The sequence below is a fragment of the Marmota monax genome, unplaced genomic scaffold, assembly GCF_021218885.2.
Source record: "Marmota monax isolate L192 unplaced genomic scaffold, Marmota_monax_Labrador192_F-V1.1 WCK01_AAM20220418_F8-fsc00229, whole genome shotgun sequence".
Lineage (NCBI taxonomy): Eukaryota > Metazoa > Chordata > Mammalia > Rodentia > Sciuridae > Marmota > Marmota monax.
This window is the reverse complement of record NW_026693707.1, coordinates 2,402,035-2,413,370: the sequence shown is the minus strand read 5'-3', so window position 1 is coordinate 2,413,370 and position 11,336 is coordinate 2,402,035.

Below are 11,336 nucleotides of genomic sequence, written 5' to 3'. Positions count from 1 at the left end.
GTATTCAAAAATTTCAAAAACTCCAAGTAGATGAACATAAAGAGAGCCATTAGACATATCAGAATCAAATTGATGAAAGCCGAAAACAAAGAAAGTTCTGAATGCTTTAAGAGAAAAAAATAACTGATCCAAAAATATGATTACAAGCTGACTTCTCAGAAACAAAGAGTGTGGTGAATGACACATTCAAGATGCCAAAAGAAAAAAGAAAACATGTTCAACCATGAATTCTATATCCAGTAAACTAGCTATTTATTTATTTGTTTGTTTGTTTATTTAATAGCTTAGTATTTCAAAACTATTTGAAGGCATAATCATAAGGCTATGTGAATATTTTGGTCTAGATATATACAATCATAGTCTATATCATGACATCCTCAAAATACAGCCCTCAAGCAGGTTAACAAGGTACTTTGATTGTTACTCTAGTCCCAAATTTATTCCATCATAAAGTCTTTTTCTTTTTTTTTAACTGAAGAAATTATTTATTGTATTTGTTTTTAGGTGTGCATGACTGTAGAGTGTATTTTGACATATTATACATACATGGAATACAACCCATTCCAATTAGGATCCCAGTCTTGTGGTTGTACAAAATGTGGAGTACACTGGACACGTATTCATATATGAATATAGGAAAGTTATGTCCAATTCATTCTACTATCTTTTCTATTCCCATCCCCTCTCTCTTCTCTTCATCTCCCTTTTTTATTCTTAGTTATACATGGCAGCAGAATGTGTTTTGACATATCATACACACATAGAGTATAACTTCACATTTTTGTGGTTGTATGTGATGTGGAGTTACACTGGTCATGTATTCATACGTGAACGGAGGAAGGTTTATGTCCGATTCATTCTACTATCCATTCCCATCCCCCATCCCTTCCTTTATTCTTTACCCACCCCCCTTATTGTGAATTAGCATCTGCATATCAGATAAAATATTTGGCCTTTGGTTTGGGGGGATTGGCTTATTTTACTTAGCATGATATTCTAAAGCTCCATCCATTTACTGGCAAATGCCATGATTTCATTCTTCTTTATGGCTGAGTAATATTCCATTTGGTATACGTATCACATTTTCTTTATCCATTCATCTGTTGAAGGGCACCTAGGTTGGTTTCATAGCTTAGCTATTTTGAGTTGAGCTACTATAAACATTGGTGTGGCTGCATCACTATATTATGCTGATTTGAACTCCTTTGGGTATAAACTGAGGAGTGGAATAACTGGTTTAAATAGTGGCTCCATTCCAAATTTTCAAAAGAATTGCCATACTGCTTTTCATAGTGGTTGTACCAATTTGCAGTCTTACCAGGAATAGATGAGTAAATCTTTTCTCCCACATCCTCACATTTATTATTACTTGTATTCTTGATAATTGCCATTCTGAGTGAGATAGAATATCTCAGTTTAGTTTTAATTTGTATTTCTCTGATTGCTAGAGATGTTGAATATTTTTTCGGACATTTCTAGATCATTTGCTTTTCTCTGTAAAGTGCCTGTTCAGAGTTCCTTTGCCCACTTATTGGTTGGGTTATTTGTTTTTATGGTATTAAGTTTTTTGAGTTCTTTTTATATCCTGGGGATTAATGCTGTATCTGAGGTGCAGGTGGCAAAGATTTTCTCCCATTCTGTGGGCTCTCTCTTCATGTTATTGTTTCCTGTGCTGTGAAGAAACTTTTTAGTTTGATACTATCCCATTTATTGATTCTTACCTATTATTGATTCTTGATTTTACTCCTTGTGCTTTAGGAGTCTTGTTAAGGAAGTTGGTTCTTGAGCAAACATGATGGAGAGTTGGGCCTACTTTTTCTTCTAGTAGGCATGGGGTCTCTGGTCTAATGCCTAGGTCCTTGATCCACATTGAGTTGAGTTTTTTGTAGGGTGAGAGGTAAGTGTTCAATCTGAATCTACTACAAATGGATTTCCAATTTTCCCAGCACCATTTGTTGAAGAGGCTTCTTTTCTCCAATGCAGGTTTATGGCACTTTGACTAGTATGAGATAACTCTATTTATGTGGTTATGTCTCTATATCTTCTATTCTGTTCCATGGGTCTTATCTTTTTGTGCCAATACTATGTTGCTTTTGTTACTGTAGCTCTGTAGTATAATTTAAGGTCTGATATTTGATGCCTCCTACTTCCCTTTTCTCACTAAGAATTGTTTTGACTATTCTAAGCTTCCAAATGAATTTCACAACTGCTTTTTCTATGAAGAATATCATTGGAATTTTAATAGGAATTGCATTAAATCTAAATAGTGCTTTTGGTAGTATGGCTATTTTGACAATATTATTTCTGCTTATTCAAGAACATGGGAGATCTTTCCACTTTCTCAAGGTGAGTCTGAACATCAGAGCTCAAGGTGAGGCTGGAACATCAGAACAGGAGAGTGTGGTAGAGGGAAGCAGCTTATATCATAATCAGGAAGCAGAGAGAGACTCCACTCTCCAGATAGAAAATATCTTCTTCCATTTCTTTCTTTAGTGTTCTATAGTTTTCATTGTAGATATCTTTCACCTCTTTTGTTAGATTGGTTCCCAAGTATTTATTTATTTATTTTTTTGAGGCTATTGTTAATGGGATAGTTTTCCTGAATTCTCTTTCAGCTAATGCATCATTGGTGTACAGGAATGAAATTGATTTATGGATGTTAATTTTACCTCCTGCTACTTTGCTGAATTTGTTTATGAGTTCTAGATGCTTTCTGGAACAGTTTTTGGGTCTTCTAAATAGAGTCATGTCATCAGCAAATTGGGATAGTTTGAGCTCTTTTTTTCCTATGTGTATCCCTTTCTTTCTTTTGTCTAATTGCTCTGGATAGGGTTATAAGGACTATGTTGAATAGGAGTGGTGAAAGAGGGCATTCTTGTCTTATTGCAGTTTTTAGAAAGAATATTTTCAATTTTTCTCCATTTAAAATAATGTTGGCCTTGGGTTTAGCATATATAGCTTTTAGAATGTTGAGATATGTTCCTACTATTCCTAGTTTTCTTTTGTTTCAATCATGAAGGGATGATGAATTTTGTCAAATGCTCTTTCTGCATCTAATGAGATAATTGTGTGGTTCTTGTCTTTACATGTATAGATGTGATGAATTACATTTATTGATTTCCATATGTTGAACCAACATTGCACCCATGAAATGAACCTCACTTGATTATGGTGCACTATATAATACTTTTTGTATACAATTTACCAATTTTTCACTAAGAATTGTTGCATTTATATTCATCAGGGATATTAGTCTGAAGTTTTCTCTTCTTGGTGTGTCTTTGTCTGGTTTTGATATCAGGGTGATATCATAGAATGAGTTTGGAAGGGTTTCCTCCTTTTCTATTTCATGGAATAATTTGAGGAATGTTGGTGTAAGTTCTTGTTTGAAGGTTTGGTAGAACTTGGCTGATAATCTATCTGGTCCTGGGGTTTTCTTTGTTGGTAAGCTTTTGATGGTGTCTTTAATTTCATTGCTTGAAATCCATCTGTTTAAATTTTCTATGTCCTCCTGATTCAGTTTGGGTGGGTCATATGTCTCTAGAAGTTTGTTAGGTATTTATGATTTTCTGTTTTACTGGAGTATAGATTTTCAAAGTAGTTTCTGATTATCATCTTCATTTCTGTAGTGTCCATGGTGATATTTCCTTTTCCATCATGAATTTTAGTGATTTGAGTTTTCTCTTTTTCTTTGTTAGCTTGGCTAAGGGTTCATTGATTTTATTGAAGTTTTCAAAGAACAAACTTTTTGAATTTTTTTTTTTTGGTATCATTTTTTTTTTTATTTTGGCTTAGATTTTAACTATTTCCTGTCTTCTTCTTTTGGTGTTGATTTGTTCTTTTTATAGGGCTTTGATATGTAGTTTATTTATTTGGTGACTTTCTATTCTTTTAAAGAATGCGCTCAATGCAATAAACTTTCCTCTTAGAACTACTTTCATAGTATCCCATTGATTTTGAGAAGTTGTGTTGCTACTCTCATTTACCTCTAAATATTTTTATTTCATTCCTGATTTCTTTTATTATCCATTGCTCATTCAATAGCATAGTCTTTAATCTCCAGATGTTAGAGTACCTTCTATTATTTATTTTATCATTGATTTCTAATTTCATTTCATTATGATTTGATAGAAAGGAAGGTATTATCTCTATTTTTTATTTATTTGCTAAGAGTTGCTTTGGTTGCTTTGTTGCCTAAGATAATAGTCTATTTTAGAGAAGGATCCATGTGCTGCTGGAAAAAAGTGTATTCAGTCATTGATGGATGAATTATTCTATATATGTCTGTTTTTTTAGTCAGCTTTTTCACTGCTGTGACTAAAAGACTTGACCAGAACAACTGTAAAGTCGGAAAGGTTTATTTAAGGGCTCACAGTTTCAGAGATCTTAGTCTACAGAAGGCTGGTTCCATTCCTTGAGGCTCAAGGTGAGTCTGAACATCAGAGCAGGAGAGTATGGCAGAGAAAAGCAGCTCATATCATAATCAAGAGGCAGAGGAGACTACACTCTCCAGATAGAAAATATATATACCCTATAGCCATGCCTCCAATTCCCACCTCCAGCCACACCCTACCACTTCAGTTACCACTCAGTTAATCCCTACCAGGGGATTAATTCACTGATTGGGTCAAGACTGTCACAACCCAATCATTTCTTCTTTGAACCTTCTTGCATTGTCTCACACATGAGCTTTAGGAGGACACCTCTCATCCAAACCACAACATCTGTTAAGTGTAAATTATTGTATTAATTCTATAGCTTCTTCAGTGATGAGAGACATGTTAAAGTCACCCAGTATTATTGTATTGTGGTCTATTTAATTCTTGAAATTGAGAAGGGTTTATTTGATATACATAGGTGTTCAACTGTTTGGGGCATAAATATTTATGATTGTTATGCCTTGTTAATGTATAAACACTATGAAATGACCTTCTTGGTCCCTTGTGATTAACTTTGGTTTGAAGTCCACTTTATCTGATGTGAGGATAAATACTCCTGCTAATTTACAAGATCCATGTGAATGATATGTTTTTCCCCTCCTTTTATCTTCAATCTGTGGATGTCTTTGCTTACGAGGTCAGTCTCTTGGAGACAGCATATTGGTGGGTCTCATTTTTTAATCCAATCTGCCAATCTATGTCTTTTGATTGATGAGTTTAGGCCATTCACATTCAATATTATCATTTTGATTTATTTCTGGTTTTTAATTTGAATTTGTTTCTCCTTTGATGATTATTCTAGTGTAGTTCCTCTCTTTGCTGGTTTTCTCTTTAATTTTTCATTTCTTCTTCATGAAATAATTTATTCAATGTTTTGTAATGCCGGCTTTCTAGTTGTGAATTTGTTTCACATTTATTATGGAAGGTTTTTATTTCATCATCAATTCTGAAGCTTTATATGGCTAGGTATAGTATTTTTGTCTGGCATCCATTTTCTTTTGGAGCTTGGTATACATTATTTCAAGTCCTCCTAACCTTTGAAGGTCTGTGTTGAGAAATCAGCCATGATCTGGATTGGTTTCCCTCTGTGACCTGTCACTTTTTTCTGGCAGTCTTTAAAATTCTATCCTTATTTTGGATGTTAGGCATGTTCATAATAATGTGCCTTGGTGTGGGTTTGTGCCGCAGTCTGGCTGGGCACAATTCAGGAGCCACTTGTCAAAAGAAACGAACTTTATTTTTAGAACCACACACCAAACAAAACAGCTCCTCAGGAAAACCTTCAGAGCCCAACTGCCACCACCAGCTTCCCACAAGCCTCTCAACCTCCCCCACTCCTCCTGCTCTTGAGGCTGATTGGCTGGGTGCCTGGGCAGAGCCAAAAAAAGTCCCCCAATGAACAACTCTGTGGTCTGAAAGGGCAGGGAAACAGCCCAATGAGCATCACCGCAGAGGAGCCAATCAGTTGGCAGCTAGAAGTTGCTGGGGCCGCTGTGAGCCAATCATCAGCTGGCAGCTGGAAGTTTGCTGGGGCCCCTTTTGGCTGTGGCTCTCAACAGGTTTGTTGTAATTTTGCATGTCTGGGGTATTGTAAGCCTTCTGTATTTTTCTTTTCATTTTATTCTTAAGGTTTGGAAAACTTTCTGATATTATTTCATTGAAAAGATTGTGCATTCCTCTGATTTGTATCTCTGAGCCTTAATCCAACCCAATAAATTTTATGGTTGGTCTTTTCATGTTATCACATCTTTTTTTGGAAGTTTGGCTCATGGTATCTTAACATCTTTTCTCCATGGCCAATTTATGTTCAAGATCATATATTTTGTCTTCATTGCCTGAAAGCGTCTTTCAAGTGGTCTAGTCTGCTGGTTATACTTTCCAGTGAATTTTTAATTTGATTTATTGATTTTTTGAGAATTTCCAAGTGATTCTTCTTCAGGATCCTTATCTTCTTATTGTAATGATATTTCACATCTTCTATTTGATTTCTCTTCTTATGTCATCTTTTACCTCACAGATCAGTTTAACCATGAACTTTCTGAATTCCATCTGACATTTCCTCCACTGTGGTGTCAAGGGAGTATATTACTGCAGTATTTTGTGTTGTGTGGAATGGCTTTGTTCCCTTGCTTTTTCATTGTGTTTGTGTTTCTATCCATCTATCTGGATGGACCTGATGCGGTAGTTTCTACCTTTGAGTTTATAGTGTCCCTCAATATTACTAGTACCTCACAGATTAGGAGGGGGAGTCCAATGATAGCGACAACTTAACACAAAAAATATATAGCAGTAGACTAGGTCCTTAGTTCCTATTTTGCTATCTAGTGTTTATTGTATTATGGGCCAGGCTATATGGGCAATGACCAAACAGACTCCATTTTGCTTTGAGACTCTCTGACTGTAGAAAAAGCTTCTCCCATGGTAACACCTCACCTCTGTACTTATCAGTAGTTGCTTAGCAAGGCATGCTTGGCAACACAAAATAGCAAGTTTCATATAATGTAAAATTGTTTTCTCTTTGGTTCCCATTTTTCTTGGTCAATATACCCTAGCTACATAGAATATTAGTGTTTGTTTAAATATTAGTTACTATTCTTTAAAGTGTACTCAACCAGGGTCATTTTGACCCACTTCCCCTTCTGCTTATGACTTGTAGATCTCATGACGTTTGTTTATGGAATTAAATCATAGTAACAATAACTTTTGATTAATGATTTGATATGTTTTACTTGTGATCTAAAAAAGATTTGTTCTGACTCTTGGAGGGGGTCAAAGAGTACAGACTTACAGTCCTTCCTTCTTTATTGTGTTATTCACCAAGTTGAAGGTTGGGGTTTAAGACTTCCCAACTTTGCTTCTTTAGAGATTAGTGCAGGTGGGCCAGGCTGCCTGCTAGGTGTCAAAGCAGCTGGCTGGGTTGGATGGGCCTGGCAGCAAAGTAGCATGCTGAGCAAGATTGGTTGTAGAAGGGTGGTTAAGTGGCTGGCCATGTCTGGGGGGCCCAGGTGGCCTGTGTTCCCCTGGGTGAAATGCTCCCAGTTTTTGAATTTCTGTGGATTTGCTAAGCCCAGCCCAGTCCTTGCTAGGCTCCTTCAGACCTACCATCTGGCTGCAAACTCAGTTTCTTCTGGCTCCCCTGCAGTCCCAAGATGGTTCCTGGATGGAACTAATAAACACAGGGCTGTGGGTTTTTTTTTTTTTAATTTTTATTTTTTTAAGATCACTTTAATGAATCTAACAGTCTGTGATTTGACTACAGCAGTCTCAGGATTTTTCACTCTAAGCCTCAGAGAGAAGCAGTATTCCCATTGCTTGAGTTCTAGGTAGCCAAGCTAGGAGAAATGTTGCCTTGCTCTAACCTGCCATCTTGCCTCCCCCTCCCCCCCAAAAAACTAGCCCTTTAAAGATGGCCAGGTGTAGTAGCATATGTCTGTAAACACAGCTACTCAGGAGGATCACAGGTTCAAGATCAGCATGGGCCACTTAGCAAGACCCTGCCCTCAAAAAATAAAAAGGGCTAGGGATTTAAGTCAGTGGTATAACACCCCTCAGTTCCACTTAAAAAAAAATAGAAAAAGAAAAAGAGAAAGAGAGAGATAAAGAAGTTTGAAGGTGAAATAAAGGTATTTGCAGATAAACAAAAACAGATTTTGTTGCTAGCAGACCTGTATTCCAAGAAAAACCACATATTGATGCTGGATAATAAGTTGGATATTCATGAAAGAAAGAATAGCATGGGGGAATAGTTAATAGTTAATATATGGCTAATGTAAAGCACTATATATTTTTCTCTCAATTTCTCTAAAAAAAATCACAATTTTTTTTGAAAGTAATATTTTACTATGTTATCTGGTTTGTAAATTTATAAGATATATGTGTGTGCATGCACACACACACGTAAAATAGCATAAAGGGGGAAGATGAAAATGGAGTTCTGGTGAAATGTATTTATATGTGACAAGAATTAAGTGACTGTTAACCTGTATTAACTGTGATACATTAAAGCTGCACATATAACTAATACGAAAAAATTGCTTTTTAAAAGCAACAGAAGAATTTAAATGCTATACTAAAAATTTGTATAACCAAAAGAGAATAAAAAGCAGTATAGACGAAACAAAGGAACAAAAAAGCATGGCAGACATAAATCTATCAATAATTACATTAAATTTTACTTGACTAAAAATCTCCAACCAATAGGCAAAAATAGTCACTTTATAAAAACAATATTATGTATGCAAAGGAAACAGTTAATATTTAAAATACAATAGATTAAAAGCAATAGGATGGGAAATTATGTATGAAGCAAACAGTAGCCATGAAAATTTTAGAAAACCTATGTTAAAATGCATTTTAATATATGTTACTAGAGACTAACAGGACTATTTCATAATGATTAAACAACTAATTCATCAAAAAGTTAAAGTAATTATAAATGTACTTCTGAAGCAAAAACTAACAGAATGAAAAGTCTATTCAGGAATTAGGCTATTTTAGTATTTCTTACTAAAATTTTTATTGATTTTATTTTTTAAATACATGACAGTGGAATGCATTACAATTCTTATTACATATATAGAGCAAAATTTTTTATATCTTTATATATAAAGCGTGTTCACACCAATTTATGTCTTCATACATGTATGTTGGATAATGATGTCCATCACATTCCACCATCATTGCTAACCCCCTGCCCCCTTCCCTACCCCTCTACCCCTCTGCCCTATCTAGAGTTCATCTATTCCTCCCATGCTCCCCCTCCTACCCCACTATGAGTCAGTCACCTTATATCAGAGAAAACATTCGGCAATTTTTTTTGGGGGGGGGGGATTGGCTAACTTCACTTAGCATTATCTTCTCCAACTCCATCCATTTACCTGCAAATGCCATGATTTTATTCTCTTTTATTGCTGAGTAATATTCCATTATGTATATAGGTCACATTTTTAAAATTCATTCATCTACTGAAGGGCATCTAGCTTGATTCCACAGTTAAGCTATTGTGAATTCTGCTGTTATAAACATTGATGTGCTGTGTCCCTGTAGTATGCTGTTTTTTTATAGTCTTTTGGGTATAGACCGAGGGGAGGGATAGCTGGGTCAAATGGTGGTTCCATTCCCAATTCCAAGGAATCTCCATAGTGCTTTCCATATTGGTGCACCAATTTGCAGTCCCACCAGCAGTGTATGAGTGTGCCTTTTTCCCCACATCCTCACCAACACTTATTGTTGTTTGTATTCTTAATAGCTTCCATTCTGACTGGAGTGAGATGGTATCTTAGATTTGCATTTCTCTAATTGCTAGCAATGATAAACACTGTTTCATATATTTGTTAATTAATTGTATATCCTCTTCTGAGAAGTGTCTTTTCAGGTCCTTGGCCCATTTATTGATTGGAAAGATCTACCTTGCTCTTGGATAGGCAGGATTAATGTTATCAAAATGACTATACTACCAAAAGCACTATACAGATTTAATGCAAATCCAATCAAAATCCCAATGGCATTCCTCATAGAAATAGAAAAAGCAATCATAAAATTCATCTGGAAAAATAAGAGACCCAGAATAGCTAAAGCAGACCTTAGCAGGAAGAGTGAATCAGGTAGCATCACTATACCAGAGCAATAGTAACAAAAACAGCATGGTATTGGCACCAAAACAGACGGGGTAGACCAATGGTACAAAATAGAGGACACAGAGACTAACTCACAAAATTATAATTATCTTAGACAAAAGTGCCAAAAACATGCACTGGAGAAAAGATAGCCTCTTCAACAAATGGTGCTGGGAAAACTGGAAATCCATATGCAACAAAATGAAATTAAACCCCTATCTCTCTGCATGCACAAAACTCAACTCAAAGTGGATCAAGGACCTAGGAATTAAACCAAAGACTCTGCGTCTATTAGAAGAAGAAGTAGGCCCTAATCTTTATCATGTGGGATTAGGCCCCAACTTCTTTAATAAGACTCCTATAGTGCAAGAATTAAAACCAAAAATCAATAAATGGGATGGACTCAAACTAAAAAGTTTTTTCTCAGCAAAAGAAACAATCTGTGAGGTGAATAGAGAGCCTACATTTTGGGAGCAAATTTTTACCCCTCACATATAAGATAGAGCACTAATCTCAAGGGTATATAAAGAACTCAAAAAGCTAAGCACCAAAAAAAAAAAAAAAAACCAAAACCCAAATAACCCAATCAATAAATGGGCCAAGGATGTTTCTCACTTTCACTAATTGATAACATGACTGGAAAGTAAGTCAGAAAGGGTATAGAATACTTGAGCAACACTATCAATCAAGTAGAATAATTCATCCAACACCAGTAGAATATATTCTTTTAAAGTACAAGTGAAACATTCTTCATAGTGGACAATAGGCAAGGTCATAAATCAAGTCACATTTCATTCATAAGGATGGAAATAATATAATGTTCTCTGATCACAATGAAATTAAATTAGAAATCAACAGCAGAAGAAAATCTAGAAAATCCTCACATAGTCAGAAACTAAACCACATGTTTCTAAATAACTGATGGGTCAAAGAAAAAAATCACCAGGGAAATTATAAAATATCTTCCACTAAATAAGCATAAAATCACAACATATAAAAATTAACAGAATGTAGGCAAAGCAGTATGTAGAGGGAAATCTACAGTTTTAAAAGATTACAAAGAAAGATTTAAAAATCATTAATTAAAAACATAATAACTAAGCTTCTACTTTAAACTAAAAAAAAAAAAAGAGCCAAAGTAAGCAGAATGAAGGGAATAATGAAAGTCACAGCTGAAAACAGTAAAAAGAAAACAGCAAAACAATACATAAAACCAATGAAACTTTTTAGTTGATTGATTTTTTAAAATATCTGAAATAAGTAAAAATTTTAGTAGAATAAA